Source organism: Alnus glutinosa, chromosome 8, assembly GCF_958979055.1.
Source record: "Alnus glutinosa chromosome 8, dhAlnGlut1.1, whole genome shotgun sequence".
In the NCBI taxonomy this organism is placed as follows: Eukaryota; Viridiplantae; Streptophyta; class Magnoliopsida; order Fagales; family Betulaceae; genus Alnus; species Alnus glutinosa.
In genome coordinates this window covers 23,541,615-23,552,237 of record NC_084893.1, presented here as the reverse complement: position 1 = coordinate 23,552,237, position 10,623 = coordinate 23,541,615, and the positions used below count along the sequence as shown (strand labels likewise).

General features: G+C 39.3%; 1 pseudogene; it reads right to left on the bottom strand.

The window, feature by feature from the left end:
* Positions 1 to 8,724: 8,724 nt before the first annotated feature.
* LOC133876252 (pentatricopeptide repeat-containing protein At3g60050-like) lies at positions 8,725 to 10,055 on the bottom strand (annotated as a pseudogene).
* Positions 10,056 to 10,623: the final 568 nt, after the last annotated feature.

Below are 10,623 nucleotides of genomic sequence, written 5' to 3'. Positions count from 1 at the left end.
TTGACGGTACTGTACATTACTTTTTGTTCGGTGAATCCCGCGCGCCCGCAACCTTTTCTAACTTTTCCACATCCATGAGCCAATTATATATATTGTCCGCTTCCATCAGGCCTTGATTCCCATTAAAGGTCGGGTGTAACCTTTTCTAACTTTTCCACATCCATGAGCCGGCCCATTGTCTGCTTCCATTAGGCCTTGACTCCCGGCCATTAAAGGTGGGGTGTACGTAATGCGTGAGAAAATAATTGATCGAAGTCGCAAAATACCAAGAGTTAAGAAATAAGATGTAAAATACCAAGTGTTAAGAAATAAGATATTCTATGAGAGATATAAAGAATAGTGAAATATAAATAAAATGATAATAAAGAATTTTATCACTTTTATTACTCATTGTATATAATAAGAGTGTGACTTAGAAATTAAATGTCAATTTGGATGAGATTTTCTAAAAAAATATAATCATATCACCTTTTATGTGTGGAAACACATGCATGGTGGAAGGCAATAATAGAATACTGTACGTCCATTGAGCCATTGCTCGTGGCGTCATTGCATGCTATTTGTTTATTTTCAAATGAGAAGCATCTGAGGAAACGAAACATCGGATTGAGCTATTATTCATGATCAATTTTTTTTTTTTTTTGAAATTAAATCTCTTCCAATATATTAAAAGAGACCAACTGGTCAAATGTGCAGGGTTATAAAGATTCCCTAATACACCAAGTCAAACGCACAACGATAAGAGTTTTCTCTACCCAGGTCAAGAAGACTAAGACCATTATAAAACAAAGCTGTTCAAAAACCTAGACAACAGAAAGATGCCTCTATGTGAAACATATAACAATGGTGAGTACACACAATCTAAACTATAAAATAGCTTGTACAAAGGTTTTGATCTTAAGAGAAAAACACAGCAGCTGCATTCACCAACAACAAGACAAACAAAACAGAAACAACAACTACAGAAAAACTGGCCAGAAAAGTTCCCCCATTTCCCGTCTTTGCTTGACGGTTTGGAAGCACGTCCTGAGACAAATCATGGTAGATCGACGTGTAGACTCCAGAAAAATCCCGAATCATTCCAACAATATCGCCCCTACTCCCGCCCCCAAAAATTTAGCCCTGAAACCCCACTGCAGTTCCTCCCTCAAAAAAATCGCCCCTTATGCAGGGAAAAACAGTTGCCTAGAGAAGGCAACTGTCACCCGAACCAACGTTCTGTCGCCGGTGAGCCCATCTAGACCAACAAGGACATCTTCACGCATAGCCGCTGGGATGAGATATCGCCAAATCTAAGACCCAAAACCAGCACCGGTGTCCACGAAACAGATCCAGAAATCCAAGGAGTAAAGCCCAATACCGAGGAATGTGGGAGATCGTCCGCTGTAAACCCCAACAAACCAAAAGAAAAACAACAGAAAGACAGAAAATCAACCTCTTCAGTCCAGAAAAGGCCAAGGGAACAAACCCCTTTCTCCTCTAGGATGCCGACGACGCCCAAAGAGAGAAAAAATCCTAACACAACCAACGGGGGAGGAGGGAAGCGTAGGGCTTCCCTTCTCCGAAACACGCTCAAAGCTAAGATGCTGCCCTCAGAGGAAAAAAATCACCAGAGCTTAGGAGGCATAGAAAAGTTTTCTGATAATTGTACATGTTACCTTCTTATTGAATATTATTATTCATGATCAATAAGCAAGCCTAATCCATATATTAAATTCAACAAAAACCCATCCATTGCAAGAGTCTAAAATTAACCACCATTAGTCAATTCAAGCAAACACATAATTCCAATTAAAAAATCCAACTACTATCCATTCATTTGAGCCACAGGATTAAATTTAAAAGACAACGTGATCACTGAACTTGCCAACCCCACAATAACATATATAAAAATAAATAAAATAAGAAAAAATTGCAACCAAAGCACCAATAATCAATTCAATCAAACCCTGATTCCAAAACAAATCAACAAAATTCACTCTCATTTCAACTGCATATGACTTAATACAAGAGGCTACCAAAATCAATCATTTAAACAAAATCCAGAAAAAACAGTAATAGTCAATTCAATCAAGGTCTAATTTATGTAAAATTGACAAAATCCACCAAGCTACAAAACCTTCCAATAAACTACGCAAAATCCAACTCTCAACGCGATCAAGCCCTAACTTCCAATAAAAATCAACACTGTTCACCTCCATTCTCACTCTGCTAAACTAAATTCAAAATGGCAAATAGCCGACAGGCTCACAAACCCTAAATCCCAACCTAATTCATCAAAATCATAGCCATCGAACTAAAACGCCAACAAAAAACGATCCAACCGAACCTTAAACTAGAGTAAACTCCACCAAAATCTTTACAAAACAAAAGAACATCCAACTAAAAATAAAATCATCATCAACATAAATATTAAAAAAGAAAAAAAAAAATTGCAAAAAAAAACAAAAAAAATTACCTTTACAGCCTACTGGTCGTCGGCCGACGTCGAGGGTGGGACTCCGGTGCTGAGAGGCGTCGGGGCGTCGCCGGAGAAGGTGAGGAAGGTGAGAAGGTGTAGTCGAGGTGTCGGGGCGTCGCTGGGATCGATCTGATAGAGAGAGAGAGAGAGAGAGTGCCGGACTAATCAGTGAGAGAGAGCACGGGCCCGGTCACAGAGAGAGAGAGAGAGAGAGGGGGAGAGGGAGAGGGAGAGGGAGAGCAGTGAGCAAATAATTTTTTGGATTGCGACCTAGAACGTTTTTAGAAAGAATTTTTTGGACGGTTAGAAACAAACCGTCTGGAAATAAAAATATCCAGACGGTTTGTTTCAAACCATCTATATATTTATAGATGGTTTGAATAAACTGTCCGGAAAAAGATATTTCTAGACGGTTTGTTTAAAACTGTCTATATATTTACAGACGGTTTGAAATAAACTGTCTGGAAATTTCTATTTCTAAACGATTAGGTTCAAATCGTCTGAAAATTTATGGACGGTTTATTAAAACCGTCCATATTTATTTATTTATATACGGTTTTTTAAAAACCGTCTGTAAAATTTTAATTCTAGACGGTTTTAGAAACCGTCTAAAAAAAACCGTCCATAATTAGTGTTTTTTTTTTTTGGTAGTGTATGGAAACAAATCTCTGTATAAACCTAGCTTACCCCGTGACTAAGTTTTATTGACAATTTACTTGCTAAATCGTGGGCTTACCATTTATTTTTTTACCTGTAAAACATAATTGTGTTATAGTTTAGCAGGGTTATCCCAAGAGAGCAAATTAGGAGTGGCATAATCATTTGTTTTAGCCAAGTTTTTGGATTGGTTTTCTAAAAGTATTAAAAAAGTTCATTATCCCTCAAACTACCAATTGGATCCAATTGTTAATGTTAATGTTCTCCCACTCAAATTAGGGCCGATAAAAAAAAGTTATTCATTTAATTTATATTCTAATACTCTCATTCACGTAATAGGTACGTAAGGCACAAGACATGAAATATTTAATTAAAATAAAAGTTGAATGGTGAAAACAGAATTCGAACTTAAAACTTCTACTTTCATGTTATTTTAAATCACAACTTATTTCAAAAGTTTAAGTTAATAAAAAAAATTAAATTTAACCATTAAATTTATGTTATTTAACCTTTCAAACTATCGTCCAAAGCTTAAGTTTTTATAAAGAGCTATTTTTTTTTTAGCTTAAAAGCTTATTTCCTCGCTAGCCAAATCATTTACCACTCCCATCAGAAGAGTTGAACAAGTTAAGCCACACGGCACGCGCACATGCATGGCTGGTAAGTGTTAAAAAGACGGAAAGGTCCCCATGTTAGTAGTGTAACATCCCCCGTGTCAGAAGTGTAGCATTAGGGTAAAAGGGTAAGGGAGTAATATTTGTTCCCGCCGCATTTCCGAGTGTTAACTTTTGGCCCACAAAAGAAAAAGATAAAAAGGGACGTTAATTAACCTCAGCTCTGTGGAAATCTCTTTATAATCCAACCCCTTCGGCCTTCGACGTCCACTTTAAATTCCAACCCCTTCCGCGTCAGATGTCCACTTTAAAATCCAACCCCTTCCCTTCGACGTCCACTTTAAAATCCAACCCCTTCGGCCTTCGACGTCCACTTTAAAATCCAACCTCTTCCGCGTTAGATGTCCACCTTAGAATCCAACCCCTTCCGCCTTCGATGTCCACTTTAAAATCCAACCCCTTCCCTTCGACGTCCACTTTAAAATCCAACCCCTTCGGCCTTCGACGTCCACTTTAAAATCCAACCTCTTCCGCGTTAGATGTCCACTTTAGAATCCAACCTCTTCCGCCTTCGATGTCCACTTTAAAATCCAACCCCTTCCGCCTTCGATGTCCACTTCTCTCTCTCTCTGACAGCTCTTCCATGAAGCTTTAAGAACCTAGCTTCTTCTTTGTTTTCATTCCCTGATGACGGAGTTTCAGCTACATTTCTTCCTTCTCTTTGTTCTCTTTTCTAGTTTCCTTTGTTCCTCCCACGCCTATAAATTCTACGTCGGTGGTAAAAAAGATGGGTGGGTCTTGAATCCCTCCGAGAGCTACAATCACTGGGCTGCTAGAAACAGGTTCCAAGTAAACGATGCTCTCGGTAATTAATTAGTTTTTTTAATACGTTTTTAAAATTTTTCGTTTTGACTTGGCCGGGATTTTTGGTTGATATATTTATCTTGTACGTGGGTATTTTTGTTTGTTTGTTTGTTCCGTAGTTTTCAAGTATAAGAAAGGGTCGGGTTCTGTGTTGGTGGTGAACCGAGACGATTACAACAGTTGCAACAAAAAGAACCCGATCAAGAAGTTGGAGGACGGTGATTCTGAGTTCAGTTTTGATAAATCCGGGCCCTTCTTTTTCATCAGTGGGAAGGATTAAAACTGTGAGAAGGGGCAGAAACTGATTGTTGCTGTTTTGGCTGTGAGGCACTACCGCCAAAACCCTCCTCCTTCAGCACCAACACCCATGTCGGCGAACCCGAAATCATCCTCTCTAGCACCGGCTCTGGCGCCGGCGGCTCCAAAAAGATCACCAGCACCAACTCCGCGATCTCATGGGCTTGTGCCAGCAGCGTCACCATCATCCATCAGTGTCCCCCCGGCATCAACATCTCCGGCGGCGACACAACCGTCAGTCTCACCACCATTGTCACCCTCTCCAGAAGCCTACACCCCAGCTATCTCACCAGCATCACCATCTCCGGCGCCGACAGTACCAGAAGCCTACACCCCAGCTTTGCCGCCAGCATCACAATCTCCGGCGGCGACACCAGAATCCTACACCCCAGCTATGCCACCAGCTTCATCATCTCCGGTGGCGACATCTCAGTCATCGCCGCCATCTCCACAAGAACCGACAACTCCGTCGCCGTCGACGGCGCCCTCAACTCCGACAAATGGGCCGGGAACTCCATCGGGCCTAGAGTCGTCATGGGAAACCTATTTGGACTCTGCTTATTACTTGTTTCTGACTCTGGCTTTTGTTACGATAATGATGATTATAATTATTAGGGTAATTTAAATAGGCAGCGGAAAGGAAAAGAAAGGATTTATAGTTACGTCCAGTAATTCTTGTTCAAGCGTTTAAAGAATATTTGAAAATAAAATAATAAGAGGAAGACCTACTGGGTTTTGTTTGCTGCAGTTTTGCTAGGCCAGGAAAGGAGTTTGTGTCTGTTGTATAGGCTTAGAAGGGTTGTTGTGAACTCCCTTGCCTTGTTGAGTTTCTGGTGTTTTGGGTTGCATTTGGCCTCGTTTGTGTTGTTTAGTTTGTTTGTTGTAAGGGATTAGTGCATGGGGCATTGGGGCTGCTGCAGCCTAATTTGCCTTGTGTGTAGTGTGCACCATTTATGGTGGGACCTTGCATAGGGTGTTTTATAAATATTTCTTTCATAAAAAAAACATAATAATAATAATAATAAGAGGTATTTTTTACTTATATATATATATATGCTTATTGAATGCTGTATACAAGCTCTTTATTTATAAGCTAAATCAAGCACTCTTAAAATTGGTATACATTATAATTGTTTCTTTCATCAAGGAACAATTAATTATTTAAATTGATTTAATATAAATAGTCTTATACACGTGTCTTGACACGACTGAAAGCCGACGTACGAACACGAATTCACACCCCTAATTACAAATGCGGATACGTAAAATATACCGGCTTCTAAAAAATAAAAATAAAAAGTAGTTTCCAAACCCCGCTATTGTTACAAATTTTACAAAAAGAATAGTTTTAAAAAACAAAAAAATTACAGAGATTGTACCCATCCAGTGGCTTGATTATGTAAGGAATGTGGTGAGCCTCAAAAGAGAGTGCAAGCATAGGACATTATAGGGTATGTTTGGGTGTTATATTATTTTGTATTATATTGTATTATGTTTGAAAATGTTGTTTTGATGAGTTTTGAAAATTAAAATTGAATTGGATGGTTGACCGTTAACGGCGAACGAGAGATCGGGGTGAGGACATGATTTATGGAAACGGGCATTGCATTTGACATATTGGTTCATTTGAGAAGGTCCAATATGTAACGCTCTTGGGAGAGAAAGAGGCCTTCAGGGTGAAGCAGTGCGTCTATGGTGGCCATCGATGAAATGAGGATATCGTAGACATAGATTAGGACGAAGATCTCCAATGGTGGTGCACGAAAAATGATGAGATCGAGAACGGTCTGCTTTGGAGGAGAAAAAGCCAAGCTCAAAGAGACAAAAGCTGAGCTTGGAAAGCCAAAGCATAAGGTGCCTGTTTTAAACCTTAGATGGCCTTGTGCAGTTTTCAGACGCAATAAGGGTATTGAGGATGGATGAAGCCTAGTTGTTGAGCCATGAAGACAGACTCCGTGAGCTTTTTGAAATCAAGCTGGCAAATCGGCTAGCCTTGGGTTGCCGCAAGAGATCGAGAGTACTTGGCCGATCGTTTGTGGCTTGATGACAGGGCTTTAGGTCTCATTGTAATCAAGACCAGGCTGCTGGGTGAAGCCCTTATCACGTGTGAATCGTCTGAGTCGTTGACAGATAATAAATTGTTCTAAATTGATGAAACATGCAAAAGATTTTGTAAAGGATTTGGAAGGAGAAAATATATGAGAAGCTCTAATGTAACTAATGTGCAAACCTACACCATTTCCATTGATCATGACCCACATAGTCATCCGCATGAAGGTTCAAATTGCTAAGGTCAGAGCTAAGATGGTGAGTGGCCGCAATGTCTGGATACCGAGTTTGATCAGTGAGTGGTGGAGCGGCGGAGATGAATGCTTGAAAATTGTTGGGTTGATCACCTTGATAGACGTGATCAAAGCGGTGATAACACTTCAATGCAGTATGACCAGGCCAGTTGCAAACTTGATTGATAGGCCTTGGCCCATAGGAATTGGAGGAGGGCCCATGCCCAAGCCCCTTGGCTGGTGGGCGTGCAGGCTGTTGAGAATCGGCGCGGGCTTGAAAGCGCGAATGATCCAAACCCCCTGATGACCCATGAGTATGGCCACGACTAGGACTGTTGCGGGAGGCAATATTGCCGAAGCAGAGGTGAGATCAAGGGAAAGGTGGTGCTGTTCAAGCTGCAGTTCATCGCTGGGTCATTGGGTCAAGGCGTGTGATAATGGAGCTGATCAGCGGAACGAATTTGGAGCCAAGACCTGCGAGAATATAACTGACTAATTCATAGCTAATCTTGATAGTGTTATTTGTCCAAAGCATGCTGTATAATGATCACCAACGTGAATATGGAATTTTACAGTGTCTTGAAAAAGACCTATACCTGGAAAGATCTGACTTAAAGTTTATATATTGTGACATAATTCTGTGCAAAGACGAGCTAATCTCTGAGTTGATTACTGTTAAATTTCAAAGTGTATTTTCTAAAGTACAAAGTTATTAATTTTCTTGTTTTGAGTGATGTAGAGAGGAACTAACGTAATTTTAAATATGGGGGAACTCACTTGCACATGATGGATGACACATGTCTAGCTAGGATGCAAATTGGACAATAAATCTAGCAATTTGCCATGCGGTTGAATGGTAACTCAAGTTTGAAACATTAAGACTGAAGCATTAGCAAAATCAGTGTAGCACCCATTTTAGTTCAGTTAGATCCATGGTTAGGTGAAAAGTATGTAGCGTTGATACTTCTACAAGAAGCTGAAGCTGTATCCACCGCTACCTTACCCATGACATGATATTTCTTAAATACTTTCAACACCTACTAGAAACTTTCAGGTGAATGGATTATTGCATAATTTTCTAGTAACAGAAAACTGCTTTTGTTTTTTTTATTAGTAAAGAGGACTGAATTTAACAACTACCTACAAGCCGGTGTTTTCTAATTTTCTTTTACTTGTTACATTAAATTTTTTCTTGAGTGTGTGCATGCAGATAGATAAGTGGATATAGTTCGATATATAGATAGATATAGATATAGATTTCACTTCATATGAATTGCTTTGTCATTGGGATTCAACAGCAACTCCTCCATCAATATCAGCTTTACAATTTAACTCCTCCCAGGAAAATGTTCATTATTTTTCATGCAATGATGACCAAACCTTAAACTGTAGCTATGACAATAGGATAAATACAGCTCTTGTAGTGAACAATGGTAATACCGGAAAAGGTAAGTGACAAGAAAACGTAACAACTGACAGTACATCTACAGTATGCATGAAGCTTGAAGGAACTGCTGATTTTCAAAGACAATGAAGCATACAAAGCGAATGACCGACAAGTTGGATCTTTTCTATATGTCAATCATTCAGCATAAAAAAGAGAATAATAGTATTAGGGGGAAAAAGTTGTGCATACTTTAATCTTTTTGCTTCTGTGATAACTGAAGTAGCAGGCAAGTACATGTTGTCAACTGAGCTGGATGAATTAGTTACATCCCTATGAGGTTACAAGAGAATAATCTCCACTTAAATATTTTGTCACTTTAGCATCTCCTATATTTCTTGAACTTCGAGACAAGATGAGCATACTGCCCCTTCTCCCCCATATGTCTTATTACTTCATGAGCTTCAGAAAGCTTTCCAGCATTTCTCAAATTACTCACTTGGGTGCTGTACACAAGGAAATTCGGATTACAACCTCTAGACTCCATTTCCTTAAGCAATGAGCATGCCTCCTCGAATTTCCCTGCCATACAAAACCCACGAATCATGGAATTGTATGTGAAAACATTTGGAAGCTATCCCTTGATTATCATCTCATCAAACATTTCCTGAGCTTTCTCTAGCTCCCCAGCCACAATATATCCTGTGATCATTACAGTGTAGCAAACCACATCAGGCATACACCCATTCTTTATCATTTGGTCAAAAAAAATATTTGCAGGCATCCAAATTTCCAGCCCGGCTAAATCCATCTATAAACGTGGTGAAGTGAAGAACACTCGGATCAAAACCTACCTCCTTCATGTGATTCAAAAGATTAAGGGCTGCAAGTGGTTTGTCTCCTTTGCCCAGAACATGCAGAAGAATGTTATATGTATGGAAGTCTGGAGAAAATCCACTTCTACCCATTTCATCAAGCAGTCTATGAAACTGATCCAACTTTCCCAACCTATACTTTGCACACATGACAACATTATAATAAGTTAGAATATCCGGAGAATGACCCTCAGCTAACATCTGCTGATACACCCACTCAATCAACTTGTATTGGTTTACCGTGAGAAGGGAATGCAAAATCGCATTGTATGAATGTTTGAAAGGCCTATAATTAAATGTCTTCGATTTTATGAACCTCTCCACAATTTTCCTAGCCAATCCCGCCCCACCACAAGTGCATATCAATATGTTAAAGGTACGTGCCGTGGTTGGGAACCCATTCTCAATCATCTCATCAAGTAGCCTCCACATTGCCTTAAACTCCTCACAATCTGCAAAGATCTTCATTATTAAATGGCAAGAATTTGCTGTGTGCCTGTAACTCTCCTGCTGACCAGACCACACGAAAAACTTATACCCTAATTTTGCACACCGCATCTTATTGCCATAATTTACATTTCTCAAAATTCCCAACAGAACTTCCCTCACTAGAAGCCCAGAAAATTACATTAGTTCACAACTTCACAACACTAATCTTTTTGTTTGACAGACAGCTGAGTGTTAGGCATCTAACTAATGTAAAATTTGGACATCAACCGTAAGAGTGTTTATATGAATTAAACTTATTCGTCAGAATAGGTAGTCGAGCAAATCAAAACTTATTTAAACAGATAAGTTATGTATAAACTCTCTCACGCTAACTGTAATTGCACGAGTTTGATCAATGTGACATCTGATACGTACGTGTCACGTCATAGTTGCTAATACCTACCAACTTCACAAAACTAATCTTTTTGTTTGACAGACAGCTGAGTGTTAGGCATCTAACTAATGTAAAATTTGGACATCAATCGTAAGAGAGTTTATATGAATTAAACTTATTTATCGGAATAGGTAGTCGAGCAAATCAAAACTTATTTAGACAGATAAGTTATGTATAAACTCTCTTACGCTAACTGTAATTGCACGAGTTTGATCAGTATGACATCTGATACGTACATGTCACGCCATAGTTGCTAATACCTACCAACATCACAACACTAACCTTTTTGTTTGACAAACAGACAGC